This window comes from Giraffa tippelskirchi, chromosome 4 (assembly GCF_054371585.1).
Source record: "Giraffa tippelskirchi isolate mGirTip1 chromosome 4, T2T-mGirTip1v1.2.pri, whole genome shotgun sequence".
Classification (NCBI taxonomy): Eukaryota; Metazoa; Chordata; class Mammalia; order Artiodactyla; family Giraffidae; genus Giraffa; species Giraffa tippelskirchi.
In genome coordinates this window covers 126,206,829-126,229,357 of record NC_137278.1, presented here as the reverse complement: position 1 = coordinate 126,229,357, position 22,529 = coordinate 126,206,829, and the positions used below count along the sequence as shown (strand labels likewise).

The following is a 22,529-nucleotide window of genomic DNA, read 5'->3' as shown; positions in this document are numbered from 1 at the left end:
CATTAATTTATGTCATATCTCTTTCCAGCTGCATTTAAAGTACCTAGATTTCTTCATAGAATGTGTGCTGAGCATAAAAATGTGTTTATACAGATGAACAAACCAGCTGTATCATTTTCTAGCTCCAAGGTAATGATGATTTATAGATAACAGAATGTATATATCCAGAAACACTCATGATCTTTGAATTAGAGGCCTTATCTTTAATAAGTGAATGAAATATTTCAAAGGCATCTTCCTAGTCAATAGAAAACTAGTGTGGTCATGTCGTTCAGATCAGGGCGTAGAGCTTGAGAAAAAGAGCTGACTGTAACTAGCAGAATTCTCAAGTAAATAAAGCTTCATGTAATCACCCACAGCCTGATAGAAAGGGGAAAAGAGTGAAGGGGTGGGGCGAGGGGAAGGGTTTATAGGTCACCTGCTCTTTGCCCAGCACTGAGCTTTAAGTGCTTACTGTGCACTGGCTCATTTAGTAGGCTGCAGGCATGGATATAATGTTTAGGTGGTAGTTTGTTCTGAATATTTCCAAGTAAGTCAGTCCTCTTCCTGATGTGGCTCTCAGCAGCTGCATCCCAGGGGCAGCCATTCTCTAGATCTGCCAGTTATGCGATTAGTTGTTAGATCCCAGGCTTTGCCTCCTCCCACTGCATCTCGGTACTCCATCAGCCACTGATTAAACCATGCGCCACAGCCAGGGTGTGGAGGGCTTGAGATTGTTTGAAAAGGTCTACCAGATGCCTCAGATTTCATAGCCAGAGTAGTGGGCAGTACATTGTCTTCATTTCCCTAACATGTGTCTGTCTCTTTCCAAAAAGGATTTGACCTTCCAATAGGATGTGTGTCACAAGACATTTCACAAGAGGGAGAACCTTAGGATCTCCACACAGAAGGGCAACATGTGAAAAAGCAAGCAAGACAGTGAGGAAAGAGAGAACGTGAAAATCCCTCCCTGCGTGGACAGAGGCAAAGAGAGTGGAGGAGAAAGCCTGAGGACAGTTCATGAGAGTGGAGCTCCTTAAATGGCTTTAGTGATGAAAACAGGTGGTGTGTGTGAAGGGCCAGCCACTGGCTGATTGTCTCCTAGTCTTTCCCTGCATCAAGAAGCCTTCTTGTGTTCAGACTTCAAGACAAGTTTCCTTAAAAAAAAAACCTTGTGTGTGTCAGTTGCTCAGTCATGTCTGACTCTTTGTGACCCCATGGACTGTAGCCGAGCAGGCTCCTCTGTCCATGGAATTCTCTAGGCAAGAATACTGGAGTGGGTAGCCATTCCCTTCTCCAAGGAATCTTCCTGACTCAGGGATTGAACCCTGGTCTCTCGCATTGCAGGCAGATTCTTTACCTGCTGAGCCATGAGGAAAGTCCTATAGAACCTTGTGCCTGGTTAATTCCATACCTGTTACTGGCATGCTTGGCTACACCCTAAATGTCAGCTTCTCTTGTTGTTCAGCCCTCTTCAATTTTCCCATTCCCTTACCACTGTTCCCCAACCTCCCACAAAGTCCCAGACAGGGACCCTGGGCTAAGTCTGAGCCTCTGCACACTCCACCTTTATTCCCACATGGCAACCACTGGCAAGAGCCAAGAGTCTCCCTGAGAGGGGAGATATGCTCTCCTGTTTGCTAAAGTCCCTACCACTCTTTGTTGTTCCCCAGGCCTGGTGAATGTGTCAGATGAATGTGTTCGGTTTGTGCAAATTCATAGAAATTTTAATTTTGTATATTATTTGCATATGTTATATTTAAGTTTTTTAAAGTTTTTTAAAAAATTAAAAAGCAGAATCTTGGCTTTCCCCTGCAAACCTGATGCAATAGACATTATTTCCCCCCATTTTGTAGATGAGGCTGTGAGGATGTGGAAGAATCAAGCAAATTGTTCATTATTGTACAGCTGGTATATGGGCTAGGAATCATACCCAAATGGTGTGTGCTCCTGACTAATGTGATTTATTTCCTCCCAAGAGAGACATCTGGTACACCTTTTCAAACAATCTGGGACCCTCCACACATTTACAGATTTTCAGAGACACATTTACACTGTTTCTTTGATGTGCTATGGTAGATTGAAGGTGCTATGGTAGATAAATTCCCTGAAACTCCTGTTGAGATATGGAATTGAATGCCCCTCCTCCCCTTGAACTTGTGCTGGCTTTACTGATTTGCTTAATTGGTAGAGTGAATAAGAAATGACACTGTGTGACATACAAGGTGAACTATAAGAAGACTCTCAGCTGCTGCTTTGGCTTCTTTGAATCCTGACTCTTAGAAGCCAGGCTATAAGCAAGCCCTAGATACCAAGTCAAGAGGCCCCCATAGAAAGGAAATAAGGATGCTGGTTACAGTCAGTGCCAGCTTACCAACCACGTGAGTGAGTCATGAGCAGGTGGATCCTCTAGCCTCCATTGAGTGACCCCAGTTAAAGCCACGTGGACAGATGCGATGTCCCCACTGAACACTGCAGAATTCATGAGCAACATAAATAACTATTTCTGTTTTAAACCACTAAATTTTGGCATGGTATGACCAGATCACCCACCAACTTTAACCAATATAAACCAGAATCAAATGTAAGGTCAATAAAGTATTGTTTTCTTTTTAAAATTTATTTGTTAATCAGAGGAAAATTACTTTACAATGTTATGTTGGTTTCCACTGTACAATATGAATCAGTCATAATTATATACACATATCCCCTCCCTCTTGAGTATCATTTTCTTTAGTACCAGTACTATTACAGGAAGTCCTCTAGAAGAAACTTAACGCTTAATTCAAACCATACCTGAAAATAATCCCAGAAATTATTTTTGCACAGTTAAAGTGTTTTTCCACCCTCTATCCTCACTCAAGCAAATATCAAAGACCACCTACCGTAGTACAGATTTGCTGACTAAATTGAAGTCTTTAAGTAAAAATACATTTGTTGGTGGAATGTCAAGAAAGTGCCATCAGAAAAATTACAGAAACTAAGTCAATGTAAAGTCAGAGTTTAAGTGAATCTGTGAGTTGCTGGAAATTAGGCACAAATATTACACAGTCTAAAGTTGGTTACATTAGATAAAAGGGCAGAAGAATAAAATCTGTTATTTTTGTTCAGGGCTGCCCACTCACTTAAGACATTTGTTTGGCAATTATTTTCCCAACCAGACAGCACAATTACAATGGGTGTGTTCCACCAGACTTGGCCAGCGCAGTTGGGGAATGATTGATGACCAGGGTGTTGAGTTTACTTTAAAGGGAAATCGAAGGATTATCGCTGCCATTTCTCCTGAACCATTTCCAATTTGCACTTCCTGTGCTTAGTATCGAAGATAAGCGAGGAGAGGAAGAAATGCCCTTGAATGCATGACTGATGATGAAATACCTATTAGAAGGTTGGTGGGTCTAGGAAAACTTTAGATGGGCATGATATACAGTTGAGTGAGAAAAAGCAGGCAGACAGAAGGTATTGTGTCAAGCAATCTGATATATAGATGGATGAATAAAAGATAGTGGGTGAGAAAGAGAGCTGTTTTTAGAAAGGCTGATAGGATCTATTCTGTTAGATGAGGGATGCTGCTCAACTCTACAACTCTGGTGAAAAAGCAGCCACAGACAACACATAAGCAAACAGATGTGGCTGTGTGCCAGTGAAACTTTGTGTATGGAAATTGAAACCTGATTGCATGTAATTTTCATATGCCACTAAATACTCTTCTTCTTTTGACTTTTTTCAATTATTGAAAAAAAAGGTAAAAACCATTTTTTAGCTCACAAGCTGTACATAAACAAGTGGCAGGCTGGTTTGACCCTTGGGCCATAGTTTGCTGACCTCCCTGGTCCTTTGGGTGGGGGAGGAGTTGAAGGATGAGGGTGGGAGGTAGGGGGAGGTGGGAGAGGAAATGACTTGCTTTTCACTTTCTACTTTCTAAACTTTTGTGTCTGGGGAACTTTTAAGACCAAATCTGTATATATGTCTTTTATAATTAAAAAATTAAAGATATGTCCATGGTAGGGTCAAAGGAAAAACAAGTCTGTACAAGGCCCCTGTTAGGTTTCAGTGGGAAAAGTACAAGTGACAGACCTTGGTGCTCAAGTTCATATCATTGAAAATCTCATTCATTCAGATCTACCCATACAGAATTTGGGTTGAAGATCCCATTTGCTTACTACAAAAGGAAGATTTATTTATTAACTTTCATTGTAAACAGTTTAAGACAAATGGTGTTAATAATGATAAATCATTTTTATCTGCTTCTTAAAGCAATTCCATTAGAATGTCTGTCTGAGAAGGCTGTGGGCCTGGATGAAGATACTTGAAAGCAATGCTGTATTTCTTTTTAAATGCTGTGTTAGTCTAATTCAGACTACCCTCTTTTCTCACGTTACCCACAATTTGTTGTACTCTTCTGATACCTACCTTAGGTGTTAGAGTTGTTTGTGTTCTTTTTGTCCATCTTCAGTCTCTATATAAATTCCCAGGAGGCATGATACTGGCTCTTATAGATCACAACTTTTATTCATTCATTCATTCAACAGACATTACTGAGCACTTCCTATGTACCAGGACTTCCCTGGTGGGTCAGACGGTAAAGCATCTGCCTACAATGCAGGAGACCTGGGTTCAATCCCTGGGTCAGGAAGATCTCCTGGAGAAGGAAATGGCAACTCACTCCAGTATTCTTGCCTGGAAAATCCCATGGATGGAGGAGCCTGGTAGGCTACAGTCCATGGGGTCACAAAGAGTCGGACACAACTGACCGACTTCACTTTCTTTCTTTCTTTCCTAGGTACCAAGCATTGTTCTAGGCCCTGGAAATAACTGGAGTGAGCATAGCAAAGTTCCTATTCTATGGAGCCAATATTCTTTGTTGAATCTGATTTTGCCCTGTTCATCTGAATTGATGTTTTCCTTCAGAGATAGCAGATGAAATTCACGTCACAAGTCAAATCTGATGACTGTTAGTGGCTGCTTGGGATAGTGTGTTAGGAGAATTTCTGGGGACTGGCTAGAAGGAGGACCCTCTTCCGTTACTTATTTGGGGAGAAGAATGTGAGAGCAGTGGGCCACATCTGTGTTATCCTTTATGTAGACTGAATTGTGGCAACGGGTGGGGGTGGGGGCGTGCAGAGGGGAGTGTGATGTGGTGATGGTGGAATAGATACAGATTTAGTGTCAACAGGATTCAAATTAATTTCTCTCCTTTCATAAAAATTTTAATTAATTTTTATTTAGAGGAGAATAACAGAAGATTTTTAAGTGTTTTATTATTGGCCTTAAACAGATGTAGGATGTTTCCCTCATGGCTCAGATGATAAAGAATCTGTCGGCAATGCAGGAGACCTGGGTTGGATCCTTTGACTGGGAAAGTCCCTTGGAGAAGGGAATGGCTTTCCACGCCAGTATTCTTGCCTGGAGAATTCCATGGACAGAGGAAGCTGGCGGGCTGTAGTCCATGGGTTCAGGCCACCAGCCTCCTCTGTCCACGGGTTCACAAAATGTCAGACATGACTGAGTCACTAACACTTTCACTTCACTTTCAACAGATGTAGAAAGAAGGTATCTGTAAAACGACAGAAGATTTTAAGATCCTAAATATATATTGTGTATGATTTTTGAAACATGAAAGTAATAATACTTCTCTGTGCTGTGCTTATTTGCTCAGTCGTGTCTGACTCTTTGCAACCCCATGGACTATAGCCCACTAGGCTCGTCTGTCCATGGGGATTCTGCAGCAAGAATATTGGAGTGGGTTGCTGTGCCGTCCTCCAGGAGATCTTTCTAACCCAAGGATTAAACCCAGGTTGTCTGCATTGCAGGAGGATTCTTTACCATAAGAGCCACCAGGGAAGCCCATAATACTGGAGTGGTTGCCATGCCCTCCTCCAGGGGATCTTCCCAACCCAGCGATCGAACCCTGGTCTCCTGCACCACAGGCGAATTCTTTACCATCTGAACCACCAGGGAAGCCCAAGAATACTGGAGTGGGTAGCCTATCCCTTCTCCAGGGGAACTTCCCAACCCAGGAATCGAACCAGGGTCTGTTGCATTGCTGGCGGATTCTTTACCAGCTGAGCTACCTGGGAAGCCCTAATACTTCTTTAGGATTAATTAAATGTTGTATGAACAGTGACACGATGCTGATCAATTTTAAAGAATGTCATCACTTTTACAAAAGTATTTTTTCCAACTTTATGTGGTTGTAAAATTGTAGATTCCATATAGCTTCCTAAGGAAGCCTTTATCTTCAGATGAAGGTCTAAGACTTCTGGTGCCATAGCTCTTCACAGAATACTTTGAGAAGGCATCAACCTATTCTTTTTGCACAAGTGAATTCAGTAGGTGTAAGATATTTTATTAATAATTAAAGACTCAAAAAAAATCAAGGGTACTTGATTTTAAAAATCATAGTTTTTATTTTAGTTTTCAGTATGTGTTGTGTATACATGTATGTACAATTGACCCTTGATTTAAACTGCAGAAGTCCACTTATATGCATATTTTTTTCCAATAAATATACAGTTGGCCCTCCAGTATTCTCAGGTTTCACACCTGTGAATAAGGAGGGTTGATGGTACTAAGCCATTTTCTATAAGGGACTTGAGCATCCTTGGATTTTGGCGAATACGGAGCTCCTGGAATCAATCCGAGGGATGAAGGTATTTCTATTTTAGTTGACTAACAGGTTAGTTGTCTTTTGGACTCATTAAAGAATTCATTCTTACATAGAAAGCACAGTCAACAGATCAGCGTGGTCTTTTTTATCCTCAAGAAGCAGCCCCAGATTAATCTCTCTTCTGCCTCTTCTTTGTGGTGTAGCTCACGAAGCCCATGTTTACTCCTCTTTAAAATGAGAGAAATACCTACCTCAGAAGATTGTTTTAAGAGTTGCTTATTCGTCTTCATAACTATTGTCTCCTCAAAATCATTATTATTAATAGCTAACATTTATGGAACATGTATTATGTCCTGTCGGGCACTTGACAGTATTATCTCATTTAGTTCTCTCAATAACCCTACAAGGTGGGTCCTATTATTTTTCTCATTTTACAGATGAAAAACTGGGATGCCAAGAGGTTACAAGTCTGCTCAAAGCTACACAGCACATGATGACATGGTGTATGTGAAAGTCCCTGCACCAGACCTGCCACATCATAGGTGCTCACTGCATGTTGAGGGAACCACCAACTCTTTGTAGAGGGTTTGTTTATAGGTGGGTAGGTAAAGCCCATTCGTTCTTATTCTTCCTCCAGGCCTCCTAAGGTTAGATATGTCCCTTAGGATATATCTAATGGTGTCCTTCTTTTTCATTTACTGTGAAGGCTTTAGGTTGGGTCTTTGACAAGACTATAGTATTAACTAGAGTCAAATAGGACATAGATGACACACATAAACCACATAATTTGAAGAGAATTAATAAAGAAACTCCTTATAAAGGTGGAGAGAAAACGGAGAACATGTTCAGGGCTACTTCAGCCCGATACCAGCCCTAGAGCTGACGAGGAAGGGAGTGGTCACCAGAACCGAGGACAAGAGGCCATGTGCAGGGGGCTGCCTGATCAGATCTATGCCTTTTGGTTAAAAGATGCAGTCAGCTGATAGGGAGCCGCAGAGAAAGAGGCTGGTGTAATGACTATCCCAGCCTCACTCTTCTTTCCCCCTCCTGACAGTGTTTCCCCACGGTGAGCCTACCTGGAGGTTCTTGCTGCAGCCTGTGTGGGCTGAGCTCCCAGGGAAGGTACAGTAGATCCCTGAGGGGCAGCTGGAAGACCCTCAACACCAGTCCCATCCCTGGGTGTGACTGGGAAATGGGGAGGAGGATTGCAGACTCTGTTTCTCACACTTCTTGGCATTTGTGCGGGTTCCAGCGTTCTTGGCTCCAGCTGTTTAACAGATAGATCCACCAGGTCGACAGTTACAAGTTACTTGTTATAAGTGCACATGTGGGAGAGTCTGTGGCAATGATTTAATTGGAGGACAAAAATTGGATTGGTATATCCACAGAGCCATTGAAGCCTATTCACCATCTCAGCCAGAACTCTTCCAAGTCTCAGTTCATTTTTTTATAAGCTGAACATAGTAAGATATTCTTCTCAGAGATGTGTGAGGCTTCAACTAGTCAAAGTCAGTTCATTTTTTGAGATTTCTCATGGAGATAAGTTTTATTATGATGAGCATCAGATGCGTTAGTAATTGGACACAAATCTCTTTCATTTTGATTTGAGATAAAAGTGCCCTTGACTTTAGGTTGTTAATTATGTGGCTGATTATGGACTATCACGTCTTAGAGTTTCATTTTGGAGGCTAACAGCTTGACTTGAAAGGTTATAGGGGTTTTTCTCTGACCTTTTTGTATGTTAGAAGGTCTCAGACATGTTGACCAGAATAATAATGATTGTAATAGTATGGACAGTTTCTACCAAGAATCAACCTCTTGAAACTACTGTCTAACCCTCCTTTGTTATTGTACTCTATGTTATAATGGTGAAAATCCAGAATAAATTATTGTAATATAAATGGAGTGTGTAAGACTCTGTCATGCTCTGTCTATCAAGTATCTTCAAGTTTAGATAGCATATTGGTAACTGTGTGGAATAACTGGAACTAATCTCATATTACTTGTGGGAATGTAAATTGGTTGAGTCAGTTTGAAAAATCAGCAATTTCCACTAAAATCATGCCTATACCTTGCCCTTGGACAGCAGCTCCACTCCTAAATAAACATATAAGAAAAATGAGTGCATGTGTTTACTGGAAGGGAGGGGAAAAATAATTTTCTGGGTTCTTAGCTGAGACTCCCCATAATAAAAAGACAAATTAATGAGAGAAAAATGAATTTAATTACATGCAGGAATCCCACAAGATATGAGAACCAAAGGCAGCCATGCAGTTAGGCTTGTACCCTATCCTGAGATAAGGATAGGGACAGGAATCTGGAGCTTCAGAGGAGAGGAACGCACACAGAATTATAAGAAAGAAAGGCAAGCATTTGGTAAATAAATGTTTGTCCTGCATTGCAGATTAAGTCTAATGAAGTTGGTAGTGACTCTATTCTTAGTACAGTCCCCTTTTCTACTTTTAGGCAGTTAAGGGAGAAGTAAAAAACTTCCTGTTGCTGGATCTTGTTTGCCTTCAGCTCAAAATGACCCATATGGTGAGGTGGCACATTTTGGGGTGGCCTGTTCTGCCCTCCTTCACCATCAAAAGACATGAACAATGGTGTTGATAGCAGCCTTATTTCTAATAGCTCCAAGCTAGTCACCCAAATGGACATCAACAGGGAAATGGATAGAATGAATTGTGGCACTTTCATGTAGTAAAATATTTCATAGCAATGAAAATTATGAGCTAATTTTTAAAATGACCCAATGATGCATGCAAAAGCATGACTGCATCTCAAAGGTATTATGTTGGGTAAAAGAAGCCAGGCATGAAAGGAGGACCTGTATGAAGTTCGTGCTCAGTCATGTCTGACTCTTTGTGACCCCAGGGACTGTAGCCTGCCAGGCTCCTCTGTCCATGGGATTTTTCCTGGCAAGAACACTGGAGTGGGTTGCCAGTTCCTCTTCCAGGGGATCTTCCTGACCCAGGGATTGAACCTGAGTCCGCTGCACTGGCAGACGAATTCTTTACCACTGAGCCACCTGGGAAGGCCTGTATGAAGTTCAGAGACAGGTAAAGTTAACTGATGGTGATAAAAGTAAAAAAAAAAAATCTTATGCCAGGTGGGGATGGGGAGGTATTCTTGGGAAGCTCATGCTCAAAAGACCTAAACACTCCAATGGCTTTCTGGAAAGAGTTTTTAAAGATAGTGTGAGAGAGGCTCGTGAGATGGATGATCAGATTGTGTTCAGTTTTCTAACCACAATAGTGGTTAATAGTGAGGTAACAGGGTGATGTTTTGGAAATATCATTAACTTCTCTGATTTTAACCAATCTGGGGTCTGTGTGCTGTTGGTCAGCATGCAGTTAACTTCTTCCACCTGGCCTGGGTTTTAGTATCTATAAAACAACTCGAAGATATGGCTCAAGATATTATCTATAGCCTTTGAGGAGGAACTAAAGATCCTTGATTTTGTTTTTTAGTTAAACTGTCATAATTTTGTCTTGTTCGACTTCCTTTGGTTTATTCTGATTCTGTAACTTTTCTGAGCCTAGGAGGCTAAAGGTTTTTTTTTACAGGGAAGAGGCTAGGGACACGGGGAGGGGCGATGAGAGGCCTGTCTCCAGGAAGATCCCACAGGGTCCTGCTTGGCTCTATGACCTAGTAAAATCCTATAGACATCATTAAGAACATATGCACATGTTTATCCATAAGGATGTTTGTTTCAGTGCCCTTTGTAATACTGAGCATTTGGAAACAATCCAGTGTTTCCAGAGCATATTGGTAAATATGCTTTGTAATAATGTGCAGCTATTTGAACAACATGGTCGGGAAAGGGCCTATATTTATAGTCATGTGTGTTTCTACTAAGGAAACCAGACAGAAACAGTAAAGACTACAGGAAACTGTGTTAGTTGACTCAAAAAGTAGCTGTAGTGATGATGAAGACAGTTGAAATGTATACATTGAATCAAATTGATAGATGAAAATATAATAGATATTGATTATATATTATTCACCTCCCTGGAAGAAACATACTGTAAATTTTATGTTTATTCCTAAAATCTATTTATTCTCATATTCTTTGGTTTGGCCTTAAATTTACTTTCTATTCTTCTGACTTAGATTCAGCAAATGAACTCTTGTCTGTGGTCTGAAATAGCAGTTTTCCTTTTCAGCAATCGCTGGTTAAAAAACCCTAAGCATGTAAGAGAGGGTGTTAATGTAAGTACAGAGACTGGGAGCTAAACGGTAAGGCTGTGTGGAAGAGAAAGCTGTTGAATAAAGTTGAAGGCTGAAAACATTCCCATAATAAACTCCTACTCTGTTTTTAGTAACCATGAAATGTCTTTTTAGAGTTGTCTCTAAGAAACACACTGGGAAACACCCAGATTTTCTAAAATTTAGTATCTCCAATGGAAATAACATTACCTGCCAATTAATTGTCATGGGGTAGCATTATTCAAATTAGGAACTTGGTAAAGAATCTGCCCACAGTGTGGGAGACCTAGGTTGGATCCCTGAGTCGGGAAGATCCCCCGGAAAAGGAAATGGCAACCCACTCTAGTATTCTTGCTGGGAAAATGCCATGGACAGAGGTGCCTGGTGGGCTACAGTCACTGGGGTCACAAAGAGTTGGACATGACTGAGCGACTAACACAAGATTGCATAAAGTTTTTTCAAGAAAGAGATCCTCGAAAATTTATTTCTATCTTTTCTTCTTCTTGCCAAAGGAAGAATTAAGTCAGTGACTTTGGTGGTTCCTTATTTTGAACAGTGCATATCAGAAATTGTGTACTATCATTTTTAAAAGCTTTCTTACTTCAGTTAGCCAAGAATCTTTGAAAGAGGGTAATTTTTTCATTGCAAAAAGGAAGAAGCACTTTATTGTCAGGTTGCTTTATATTTAGCCTTTTTAAAAACTTCTTGGCTTCAATTTCTGTATCTATCAAATGGAAACAACAGTGCTACAACATCTTACTGGTATTAGATGAATTAAATGGTGTCTGAAATGAGGCAAGTGCTGATAAATAGTAATTGTATATTTCTGTATACACATACATAACAGCACACAGATATAGCTCTGTGTCCAGAAGTCTTTATCTTAGTTTTTCATCTCCTGTCTAGCTCCATATTTGGCTCACACTGCTACTGCTAAGTCGCTTCAGTCGTGTCCGACTCTGTGCGACCCCATAGACGGCAGCCCACCAGGCTCCGCCGTCCCTGGGATTCTCCAGGCAAAAATACTGGAGTGGGTTGCCATTTCCTTCTCCAGTGGATGAAAGGGAAAAGTGAAAGTGAAGTCACTCAGCCGTGTCCGACTCTTAGCGACCCCATGGACTGTAGCCTACCAGGCTCCTCCGCCCATGGGATTTTCCAGGCAAGAGTACTGGAGTGGGGTGCCATTGCCTTCTCCTTGGCTCACACTAGGCCCCATCATTTTTGATTGAAGCCCCCCCTTTTTGGTTTGTCATATATAGCAGAAAAAACTTTAGTGACTCTTTATTCTCCAGGCCATAGCAACCTGGGGTTTCAGTAGAATTATAAACATCTCCTAGGAAAACTTAACATGACAAGAGCAGATCCAACCCCTTCCAAAACTCCCCTTTTTATTCAAAAAGATTTTTGTGGTGCCCAGTCTTTCTGCCTCCTTCATTCATGCATCCCATAAATATTTCAGTTCAGTTCAGTCGCTCAGTCGTGTCCGACTTTTTGCAACCCCATGAATCGCAGAACGCCAGGCCTCCCTGTCCATCACCAACTCCCAGAGTTTACCCAAACCCATGTCCATAAATATTTACTGAACAGTAATTATAACTTGTGCACATAGTTTGATGCTGGAGACATTGTGAACAAAACAAGAAGAGGCCTCTGCCCTCATTCATGGAGATTATATTCTGGAGGGGGTGCCCCCAGGCGGTCACTTCTGCTGCTCCAGTGTTTACCAAGCAATTCCCACCTCCCCCCCACCCTGTACCCCCATTGTTGGGGAGAGCAGCCTCTTGCTTCAGGGGGCACAGCTGCTCTCTGAGCAGTGGGCTTTGAAGCCTTCCTCCTCCTCAACTTTGCTGGACTTCTGAACAGGTCAATGGTTATGTAGTCCAGACTACATCTGGAACCCTCTCTCCAGCAACTCCACTGAAATGAACTTATTGTTACACAGTCTTGGCCCCAGGCTTGAAAAATATCCCACAAACAAATACCAGCTTATCTGAGGTTTGTCCACATGATTTACCAGCACCCTTTCCCCTTACAGAGATGGAAAAGGAACACCAGGGAAATGTGTCAGCTCCTACTGGCAGGCACCAGAGATATTTTCAGGGAAGGGTAAGGCATTCCCATCCGGAGTCTCTTCAGATTCTTGAAACTGCAAAGATTGTGCAAAGACAAAAAGCAAAAGTAAACACTAAAACTGTGAATGAGGAATGAACACAAAGAGGGGATATCCTTCTATGGAAATAAGCTTTCCTCCAGAGGAGAAAAGCAAGAACCTGATGAAAAATCTGTCAGCCTGGACTAATAAGTGGAGCCCAGACTGCACCGTGCCTCCCGCATCCCCATTTCTCTGCTAAAACACTTTGTTTTTAAAGGGAAATTAATGTTTGGTAGCTGAGGGGCGGAAGTCGTTGACGCCAGCTCCATTGTGGAGCGGAGATACAAACAACAAATGGGAAGATTATTCTGAGAGTGGGTTCTGCAGACGGTGAGAGGGGGCAGTAAAGTGACGAAAAAAACCAAGCAAATTCTGTCAAGTCTGGCTCATCTGTAGAGGCAACTGGCATTGAGAAGTTCCTCCCCTGAGTTTGGCATTTGTTCACCCCAAGCGTCACTTGTTCAGTATCCAGGCCCCTTACCTGGTGCTGGGCTCTGGGGACTCAGTGGGGGTTGGGGTAGGGGAGGAGCCAAAATCCATCCAGCCCCACCCCAGCTTGGAACTCCCTCCCAGCGCTGGGAAGTGGGGGAACCAGATTCACATTGAGGTCTTTCTAGCTCCTGAGCTCGGTGTCCTCCTATTGTTTTGGAATCTCTATCCTGTTGTGGTTTTATCTGTACTTCTTGTATGTTAAGTACTAATAGTTGCTTCAGTTGTTTGACTCGTGGCGACCCTATGGACTGTAGCCCGCCAGGCTCTTCTGTCCATGGGATCCTCCCAGGCAAGAATACTGGAGTGGGAAGACCTGGAGGATCTCCCCCACCCAGGGATCCAACTGGGGGTCTCCTGCATTGCAGGCAGATTCTTTACCACTGGCACCACCTTCAAGCCCTGTTGTGGTTTTGTTTTTATTTGTACTTTTAATCCTGGCTAAAATCTCTTATTTCTGCTGTGGAATTCCACTTTTCCTTTGATCTTGGAAGCAGCTTTGGGCGGCAGTATGCTTCTGACCCAGAGAGCCATATTCTCAGGTGATACGACTGATTCTAACCATTTCTTTCCAGTGTCAATATTTTTCCCCCTTACCCTCTGAATGGGTTTCTTTCTAAGCTCTGATTGATGCTTTCTGCTCCCAGATACTCTTTCTCAAGTCCTCCCAAGATTTTCTCTGCTCCCCAAGACAGACACAAAAGCCACCTCCTTTCAAACCAAACTCAGTATAAACTGAAATGAAAGCAGGAAAAGAATTACTGAAGGTGCTCCAGAATTTTGACTTTTCTCATTCTGAAATCAAATTCTGTTTGAAAGGCAGGGACATGTTTACAGGAGAACATGATAAAATGAAGGTCCTCATGTTTGATTCGTAGAACTCTAATGCAGAGGCTATAGAAGAACCATAAATGAACATGATTATGAAAACTTTAAAATGATAAAATATTACACTTACAGCTTTAATTTTAACCATTCATTCATTCATTCAACCAGCTGATGGTTATTGAACACCTGCTGTGAGTCAGGCCCTGAGGTGTTGAGGAAACATTGGCAGTAAACAAAGTAAACCCCAAAAATTTCTTGCTCTTACAGAGTTTATATTCCAGCTCTGTGAATATTGACTGGAGGAAACAGTCAACAAACCTAACAAGTAGGCACACTATATGTTAGAAATTGATACATGCAAAGATGGAAAATAAAGCAGTGAAGAGATAAGGCACATTGGGGATATGGTTGCATTGCAGCTTTACGCAAGGAGGCCAACCAGAGCCTCTCTGGTGAAGGAGTGAATGATTGTTCAGCCTGAGGGAACCGCATGCACAAAGGCCTGAGAAAGCATGCCCAGTGAGTGTGCTTGGAAGAATGAAAATGCCAGCTGGGCTGAGGCAGAGAGGGTGGAGTGGGTGGACCACCTGTGGAGGTCTTTGGTAGATGTTGGCTTTTCTCTAAGTAGGGTGGGAAGGGGTTTTGAGCAGGATGGACAAGGTCTGACTTAGTTTTCACTGAGATGTAGTCAGGAGAGGGATTTTTAAGGATGAAAAAATTACAGCATGTTTGTGTGCTTTTGTAAAGGATCCCCGAGGGAGAAAATAAGATGATGTGGGAAAGAGAGGGGAGAATCGCTGGTGATGTGTCCTAAGTAGGGAAGGTCTGGGGTGTAGAGCAGGAAGAGGAGCTTGGCCTCAGGATCACAGACAGCTCACCTGTGACAGGAGGGAAAGCAGGTGTGTGTACAGGCACAGGTGCACATGGTGGGTCGATGCAGTGGGGAATGTGTAGAAGTTCTCTTCTGATTGCTACTTTTTTTTTTTCAAGAGACATGGAAACCAAAATCATGAGCCAAGAGTGAGGATGGAGGAGGAGCAGGTGTTGGAAGTTTGAGGAGAGAGAGGTATGAATTAACCAACCGTCTAAGAGAGAGGGAGGGCAGAGGGACCAGATGGCAGGATTATCAGATAGCAATCCTGGTTTCTGGTCATGGATTTAAGATGAGAGCAGCCACATGGGTATGTTTTTCTCCAGCCGTGTTGAGCTGCACTGATGCAGGCACAGAGTAAGTGAGACAAGGCAGAGGTTTTGCTGCATGAATATTATGATGGGAAGGGGAGGCAAGGAGTTGGAGGTATATGTAGGTGAATAATAAGCTGTCCAAAGAAGCTGAGTGGAGATAATGGAGGATATTATTAATAGTGAAAAGATGGTAAGATCAGTGCATCATAGGTCTCCTTGGATTGGGAGGGAACTAAAGGGAGTAAGCCGGAAGTCAAGCAAGTGGTGGTTGGGATGCTTGAAATGGAGGAGGGCGGCAGTGAGGTTTGGCAGTGACATGGTCTGGAGCATGACTATGGGGGAAGCTGAGGTAAGGTGGAGGACAAGACATTTGATGGGAAAGTGGTCAAGGAACCTAGAGGCCAGGAGTATTGGGATGCTCCCCTGTGGATTTTGAAATCAGAAAGTATTTTATAACATAAGTAATGTTGGCAAAAGTAACAGTGAGTCAAGGACTAAAATCTTTAAGGAATAAGAGTGGATGGGGAATTCCCTGGCAGTCCAGTGGTTGGACTCCATGCTTTCACTGCCAAGGGCCCTGGTTCAATCCCTGGTTGAGGAACTAAGATCCTACAAGCTGTTCAGTACGGCCAAAGGAAAACCAGAAGGAATGAGGGGAGAATGGTAAGGGGTGGCCTACTCTTGATAACTGCAGCAAGGAGGAGCTGCCTGTAGTTGAGTCTGATGACAACTTTTAAAAGGTGGGAGTGTAAAGAGGAAGATCACTGACACAGAGGAGGCCAGCTGTGGAGGTGGACTCAGGCCTTAGCACAGTGAATATGCGAGAGAAAACAGCAGGGGAAGCAGTGACCGCAGGTTTCAATTAGAACAGGGAAGTGAAGAAAGTGTTCAAAGTTTGAGGACAGAGAGGAATTTGCTGCTGGAAGACTACGGACAGAGGACAGAGGGGAGAGCTTTGGGGTGCTGGTCTGTCAGAAGTGTATGAGGGTAGCAGCCTGCTGGTGATGCTTACTTGCCTGCATCCCTGGAGATCCTGGGCTTGTATTGACCACCATAGCAAGGGTGATGGGATAGGTCTTGTTGGTTTCAAAGGCAGAGAATATATGTGCTGGGAGGGAGGATAGTTCAGTAAAGGCAGGACTTGGCAGGACATCTTAGAGCTTTTTCTCCTCTCAATTACAAGTGCATATAATGACTGCTTAGGAGAAAAGTAAACAGACATGCATTAAAACCCTCATGGTAGTTGTAGCAGGATGATGGAATTATGGACTGTTTTCCTCTCTTTTTCACTATTTACCCCTTGAAGCCCATACAAAGGTCTCACCACTCAGTTAAAAAATTTTACCACCTCTTGCTTGTAGCTTAAATAAAACATCCAGTACTCTTTTACAGGGTTCAACTAATTTTGTCTAGATTCACAGAGGAGAAAAACATGCACTAAAAACAATGATGATCACAAATAATATCCCTGCTGGTGATATTTCCTTGGGTGTTCTGTGTTTTCACAGGATAGCTCAGATAAGGCAAATGCCTTTCTGACCTTGAATATGGCTAAGTACCATGCATCCTGCCCCAGTCTGGATTACCTTTTGTTGGCCAGATCCAGACTCTCAGGTTCTTCCAGGAAGTGTGTTTCTAGAAATTTCAAAAGTCTGTATATAGAGTTCTTTTGTGCCCAGATAGACTTGAGATTAAGAACAGCTAGAGTTCTTTATGCCTTTGGTAATTCATCTAAAGCCTCACGAGATGTTAGAAGTGAAACTGTTCTAAATTTTCAGTTTGGTTATCAAATCTCTTTATTTTTATTGTTAATAGATGAAGAATGCAGTTATTCCCTTAACCATCAGTCTTAACCCCAGCAGGACTTTGTAATGAAACATCCTGATCCTGCAAACCAAGATTATTGTACAAACATGTGTAGAAACTTGCCAGCCTGTCATCTACCTAACATATTAAATACCATAGAATATTTTTGCAATTAACTATCATATTTTGCTTTAAAGAAAGTATATTAATTTTCCTCTATAAGTAGAGTGATATCTAAAGAGAGATACACTGAGATTGAACATAAGTTTGGGGAATACCCTTAGTCACTATGTATTTCTAGAATGAATGAATGAATATTTGATTAGTATTCCAAAGACTTTCTTAACCTCCAAGCATTTCAAGAGATTGAACTGGATCTTGAGTATGAAATCCTGCAGAAAAAGTAAGAACTACTTGAAACTAGCAACAGAAAACTGAACTGTATCCATGAACGTATCTAATAGTAAATACCTCTGTTGACTTTGGGCAGTTGGCTTAACCTCTTTGGTTTTCATTTTTGTCACGAACCTGACAGGATTTAACTAAAACCATAGAATTGGGTAGAGTATGAAGGGATCATAGGGATTTTATAATTTCCCTCAAAAGAAACTAGGAGTTCTAGAGAATTTCCTGGTGGTCCAGTGGTTGGGACTTTGCCTACCAATGCAGGGGGTATGGGTTTAATTCCTGGTTGAGAAGCTAAGATCCCACATGCCTTGAGGCCAAAAAGCCCCCAAATATAAAACAAGCAATACTATGCTGTGCTTAGTGGTTCAGTCGTGTCTGATTCTTTATGATCCCATGGACGGTAGCCTGCCAGGCTCCTCTGTCCATGGGTTTCTCCAGGCAAGAATACTGAAGTGGGTTGCCATGCCCTCCTCCAGGGGATCTTCCCAACCCAGGGATCGAACCCAGGTCTCCCGCATTGCTGGTGGATTCTTTACTGTCTGAGCCACCAGGGAAGCCTGAGCAATACTGTAACAAATTCAATATAGACTTTAACAAATAATGATAATAAAAAAGAAACTAGGGGTTCTAATTCCAGTTCATTTTCTTTTCCATTATGCTATGCTGAGCTGGAAGCCACTTTCAGATAAAAAAGTTGATGATTCCAACTTTAAAGGTAGTTTCAAAATTGTGATGCCTTTGCAAGCAGATTTACACAAGTCTGTCCCCACCACCTTCCACACCTCATGCCTCCTGAGCCATTTCTGAGGAGTTTTGGATCAAAACTCCTACATCATAGTGATGGTTGCACAACTCTGGAAATGTGCTAAAAACCACTGAAGGAATTGTATGCTTTAATTGAGTGAGTTGTATTCTGAATTATGTCTCAATAAAACTAGGTCAAAATTCTTTTTTTGCAGGTAATAGGAAGTGAAGTGAAGTGAAAGTTTCTCAGTTGTGTCCGACTCTTTGCGACCCCATGGACTATACAGTCCATGGAATTCTCAAGGCCAGAATACTGGAGTGGGTAGCCTTTCCCTTCTCCAGAGGATCTTCGCAAACCAGGTATCGAATCCAGGTCTCCTGCATTGCAGGCGGATTCTTTACCAGCTGAGCCACCAGGGAAGCCCAGAATACTGGAGTGGTTAGCCTATCCCTTCTCTAGAGGATCTTCCCGACTCAGGAGTCAAACCGAGGTCTCCTGCATTGCAGGTGGTTCTTTACCAACTGAGCTATCAGGGAAGCACCAACTCCCAACTCAAACTGAGAAAACAGGGAGTTAATAGACCAGGTCATTGAAAAGTCCTACCCTAGATGTCCAGGCATGACTAGATTCTGGTCTCAAGCAATAACATTAAACCCCAGAAATGACTGCTCTGTCTCTCAGCTCTCTCTCTCCTGTGGGAGACTCAGTCTCAGGAAGACTTTCTCCACAGGTGGCCCCTGGCAGTTCTCATATGTTTACCAATTTAGCGACTCGAGGAGAAGTATATCCAGCAAAAGTTCTGGGACTGAGTGTCTTTGGCTTGGTTTGGGTCACATGACCATCCACTAATAGCATCCAATAATAATAATACTATGAACCAACTCTGTTCTTCCAACATCCCATTTCATAGATGAAGAAATTAAGGCACAGAGCCGTTAGGTAACTTGCCTAGAATCACATAGTAGTGAGTATAGAAGCTGGATTTGAAACTCACGCAGTCTGCCCCTAGAGTTTATGGTCTTATTGGTTTAAAGTATTGATATTTTGCTGTCCCCAGTCACTGGAGTCAAGGGAAAGAAATGAATACTCTCATTGGTCAATTCTGAGGCAGGTCTAGTATTTGCAACTGCATTCTCTCCTGATGTCCTCTGTTCCAGACCTTTGATGATTGATTATATATATATATCACTTATATAATTATATAACTTATAACATATAATTTTACAAATTATTTATTATATATATTATATGTCAAGATCTTGGCTTGTCTTAAAATAATACACTAATCTACAACTTTGGGAAGGAACAACGGAGTAACTTTTCAGTGTTTCATCAACAACACTAAGTTAAAGGAGACTTTAAACTACTCAGCATAACTAATAGACAGTAATAGACAATAGCTAATAAGTTATAACTAGAAGACACACCCCTTATTGTAGAATTCAAGGATTAGGCTGAAAATGAGCATTGTTTTTTAAAATGCAGATAGAGAGTTAGAAAATTAAAAGAAGATTTTTGGTCTTTTTCTTATGCAGGAAATAAGCTTATACATGTTAAGTATTTCTAAGGTGTCAGTCACTGCCCGGGCTTTTCAGAGTGTGGCACCCAGAACCCCTGATAGTGAAATCACCTGGGATGCTCTTTATTAAATCATAATCCCTTGTAGTGGGCCTGGGAATCTGCATTTGTTAAACACCTTCAATGATTCTTATGGCTTCTAAAGTTTAAGAATCATCATTGTAAGTAGCTAGGGAAAGTGGCTAGGCTCTTAGAAGTAGGATCTTAGGGAACTGAGGTTGGACAAAGGGCAATATCCATAGGAGGCATCTTCTGTTAGGTAGGAAAGAGGGAGCGCTCACAGTCTCAGATTTCAAGCAGCTTTAATTGTTAAATGGTCCCTCTACAGTTTATCTCCCCTTCTTCTTTATGTTGAGAGGTGTGGGTATCTGTATTCACTGTTGGGTCTGCAGATCAGAAAAAAATAGCACTAACCAGTAAACTTCAGTGAGGAATTTTTCACATAAAAAGTGTTCCTGTGAGCTATAAACCATGATTTCCAACAGTGGCCATTTAATATTAGTAATTGTTCTTCAGTCACTAAGTCATGTCTGACTTTTTGTGACCCCATGGACTGTAGCCTGCCAAACTCTATGGGGTTCTCCAGGCAAGAATACTGGAGTGGGTTGCCATTTCCTTCTCCAGGGGATCTTCCCAGAACAGGGATCGAATCCCCTGGTTGGCAGGTGGATTCTTTACCACTGAGCCACCAGGGAAGACCTCTAATATTAGTAATAGTAACCATTAAATAATTAGAGCTAGCACTTTCTGAGTACACGGTTCTGTGCACTTTATATGCATTATCGCATTCTGTCCTCCAGTTATCTTATGGATGAATAGGTGCTGATTATCAGACAAGCAGACCCAGGCTCAAATGTTAAGTCTTACATCACAAAAATGGGGCAGAACTGGGAGTGAAGGGGTTCAGGACATACTACCCCAAAGAGGCCCTTGGTGTATGAGTATTTTATGCTGTATGGCCCTTAGTGTATTGAATATTTTAAGCTGAATGAACAATACAGGCAGGAAGGTCACTCTGACCTTTCCTCTCCCTTCTCCCAACACAGATCATAAAACCCTTCTGTGGGAGGTGTCCTTCCTACACCTTGAGCAAAGGAGCATCCTTATCTCCAAAGACAAAGGTACTCGGAGAGAATCTGAACAAACAAGCTTTGCTAGTTTCCCTCAGTTTATTGCAGTTACTTCATACTCCTTAACCTGTCATATTCCTTCACCACTGTGCATTCTCCATCAAACCTTGCATAAGAGTACACAGGCTTAACTGCTTCCTGGGGTCTTCATTTCCATATGAAGTATCTTGTGTTAAATAAAGTGAAGTCGCTCAGTCATGTCAGACTCTTAGCGACCCCATGGACTGCAGCCTACCAGGCTCCCCTGTCCATGGGATTTTCCAGGCAAGAGTACTAGAGTGTGTTAAATAAAGTTGTATGCTTTTCTCCTGTCAGTTTACTTTTCAGGCCCAGTCAGGGACCCTAGGACTTCCCTGGTGGCTCAGTGGTAAAGAATCTGCCTGCACTGATTCTTGTTGATATATGGCAGAAAACCACAAAATTCTGTAAAGCAATTATCCTTTAATTAAAAAAATAAATTAAAAAAAAAAAAAAAGAATCTGACTGCAATGCAGAAAACACAGATTCTATCCCTGAGTTGGGAAGAGCCCCTGGAGAAGGAAATGGCTATCCCTCCAGTATTCTTGCCTGGGAAATCCCATGGACAGGGAAACATGGCAGGCTATAGTCCATGGGGCCACAAAAGAGTTGGTCACGACTGAGGGACTAAATAACAACAAGAGGGACCCTAAGAGAGTCGTGGAAAACTTTCCTCCTCCACAGGACATTCAGACCAAGTCCACTTAGCAGGAAAGCCCACCTGCTGTTTGAGCCGCCTTGCCTTATGCTCCCAACAAGAATTTATCATTCTGCATGAGACTGAAAACAGAGAATCTAAAGGAATGTTGACTGCAGCAGACATACATTTATATAAACTTACCTAAAAAGAAAGACCCTCCCAGGACTCACCATTTGAAGTGATCTATCTGATGTGCACAAAGGCAGTTTTTACATGTCTCAAATATCTGGTCACCAAAATTAGGAAACAGTGGTGCCCATGTCCTCTGGGCCCTTTGAATGCTTCTTGAATATTTTAAGGATCAGATTTCTCCTACTTCCTGGGTCTTGGATTCTTGACCTTGGATGGCCAATTATAACTGCCACTCTTGACTTGTCCTAAAGCCTTTTTGCTGGCTGCAATAGAGAGAGATCACATGCCTGGAAAAATCAGGCATAGTGATCTATCTAGAAATGCATAAAACAGCACCAAGTTACTTTTGCTCAAATTCAAGCACCCACTTTGAGCCAGGCCCTGAGTTAATATAATGGGATAGCCAAAGATATATGACCTCAAAATTCACAGAGCAGATGGGACACGTGCATATTACAGTACAAGGCAACATTCAGGAAACCTGTGAGCTCTGAGTCAAGCTACTCCAGCCCAGTGCCCTTGCTGCCCTTTTAAAATACCTAACATTTCTCAGCCTTGGT

At 42.1% G+C, this 22,529-nt stretch overlaps 1 protein-coding gene across 2 annotated transcripts in view; it reads left to right on the top strand.

Moving 5' to 3' along the window:
• Nucleotides 1-22,529, top strand: part of TMCC3 (transmembrane and coiled-coil domain family 3) — a 167,598-nt gene that overhangs the window by 42,923 nt on the left and 102,146 nt on the right. Inside the window, exon 2 of one of the 2 annotated variants that reach the window (XM_081592172.1) lies at nucleotides 15,260-15,333. The gene's annotated coding sequence lies outside the window, so the exon portion shown is untranslated. Of the gene's footprint in view, nucleotides 1-15,257; nucleotides 15,334-22,529 lie in introns of both variants that reach the window. The other variant, XM_081592170.1, reaches the window with a different exon arrangement.